This window comes from Anolis carolinensis, chromosome 1 (genome assembly GCF_035594765.1).
Source record: "Anolis carolinensis isolate JA03-04 chromosome 1, rAnoCar3.1.pri, whole genome shotgun sequence".
NCBI lineage: Eukaryota > Metazoa > Chordata > Lepidosauria > Squamata > Dactyloidae > Anolis > Anolis carolinensis.
The window spans coordinates 176,337,054-176,339,300 of record NC_085841.1 but is presented as its reverse complement, the minus strand read 5'-3'; the positions used below and the strand labels follow the sequence as shown (position 1 = coordinate 176,339,300).

The 2,247-nt window shown below is 46.2% G+C and overlaps 1 protein-coding gene across 7 annotated transcripts in view; it reads left to right on the top strand.

The window, feature by feature from the left end:
* Positions 1 to 2,247, top strand: part of agap1 (ArfGAP with GTPase domain, ankyrin repeat and PH domain 1) — a 396,335-nt gene that overhangs the window by 376,875 nt on the left and 17,213 nt on the right. The gene's annotated exons all lie outside the window — the stretch shown is intronic.

Sequence of the window (2,247 nt, the reverse complement as noted above, 5' to 3'; positions counted from 1 at the left end):
CTCCTCCTTCTTCTTCCTCTCCAACCGGAGGCTGGACATTATCATGGCTAAATTGTCTTTGGATGTGGCCTGACTAAACAAAGACACTGGATTGCATCTCAACCATTGTGTCAGGCCTTTCAGCCAGGAAATTCCTAGTCTTCCCCCTATACTTTTATTTTGGCTTCAATTATTGATTGTAATAATGAAATCAATATTACAGAAATGACTCTGTCTGTGTACTGTGTCCGCTTCTTTTTTCCTTCAAACTGTTTATTGCTCAAACCCTATCAGACTTTATGAAAATGTGATAAAATATTAGAAATGTGCTATTTAAAGTATCTGCTGTGTTAAGTGGGAGGGCAGTTCTGGATTATGATATGTTGTGTTACTAAATTGACACATTTTTGGATTCCAAAGAGTTTCTTCTTAAATCACAGGTCCAATATAAAATGTTCTCAGTGTGATTATCTCTTTGTTGTCTTGCTTAAATGTTTGGGTGCTTCTTCCCCGGAAGTAAGAGCATAGAAGAGCACAGAAGAGCATAGAAAGAATACTGTGTTGAATGTATTGTCGAAGGCTTTGACATCCGGAATCACAGGGGTGCAGGCATGTAGCCGGGGGGGGGGGGGCTTGAGGGGCTTCAGCCCCGCCCCCTCCCCAAATTCTCAGGGTGGTCCGTGAGAAGGCCTTACTGGTACGTGGCATGGTGGTGTCCTTGTCCGCACCTGGGCCTTTGACGCACTTTTTTTCTTTTTCGGTGCCCCTGGTTTCAGCCTTCAGTGCCGGGAGAGGAAGGGGTGTGCGCCGACAGCTCAGGCGCCAAAGAGGATGCCGCCACACCACAGACCAAAAAGTATTCTAAACATTTTGTTAATGGAAGTAAATAAATAACATTTGTTATTTAAACTGTTATGTTTATTCATATCATGATCTGATCACCATGCTCAATATATCCCATATGCATGGGGGTATTGGAATAACGCTACAAAAGCTTTGCTAGGGTAGATCCTCTCTCACTCAGACTCAGCCCCCTCCCCCCCCCCCCCCGAATCAAAATCCTGGCTATGGGCCTGCAGGGGTGTTATGTGGTTTCCAGGCTTCGAAGGAAGATGCCAGCCACAGATGCAAGCGAAATGCCAGGAGAAAATGCTGCTAGAACACAGCCATACGGCCTGGAAACCACACGACACCCCAGTACTGTATTAGTTCACCAATGGTGGTTGAAAAACTTCCATGCTGCTTAGCTTGATATTTGAGGTGTCTGGATTCCACCCCATTCTCCTACAAGACAGATTCATAGCCACCCCATTTTTTCCTCTTTTTGTCTGTCTGCCTCCATTGGTCCATCCATGGAGATGCTTTGGAAGTCAGGTCTACACACACACACATTTTTAAGGAAAAGATTTTGGGAAGCGCGGGTTCACATACTTTGTCCTTTCCAGAGTTGCTTCTTTCCCTGCTTGGGCAAGTAGACAAAGATCCTTGACTCCAACACAGACAGAGTAAGGCAGGGAAAGTCTGGGCAGGGTCCACCAGAAATTTTAAGTGCAAGCAGTCCCCGAGTTACAAATATCTGACTTACAAACTACTCATAGTTACAGATGGGGTGAGACAACAGGAAATGAAAGAAATCTACCCCTTGGAAGAGAAATTCACTCTTAAAAGAGTTATTGTTGTCGACCGCGTTTCTGGGGGATCGGGCCCCTTAAGGAGAGAGCCGATCCGGTCCTGAGAGAACGGACCTTGGCGGAGCCAATAGGAGAATATGAGCCGCAATACAACCTGGAGCCGAAATGAAGAAGGTCCACCAAAGTTGAAGGAAAATCCGCCAAGGAGTCTTTATTGAGCGATTCAGCTGAAAAGGACACTAGTAGCGATCATTCAGTCTACTAGCGTACCATATATCCAAAATAAAGCCATATTTATACAATGTTTCAGTCTGACAGCCCCTTGAATTTCCCACCCCGCTCCCCCGCCCATCTGATCGCGGATAGGCTAGAGTGTTGAACGAGGCGGGCTTTCGTTTCCCGCCTTGCTCCGCATGGCCCAATAGGAAGCTGCTTTTTGTCTCTACCCGGGCCAATCAGGAAGGGGAAGGCGGGAGTTATTGGAACAATGAAGTGACAGGGCAGGAAAGATCAGATTAATTCCTGTCCGGCCGATTTCTAAAGGGATTAATGACAGCAATCAAGGGTTCCTGTCACGTATACAGATTTTAGATATGCCTTGGGGTGTCAGGGGGGAAGTGGTGATGGGTGTTGATGA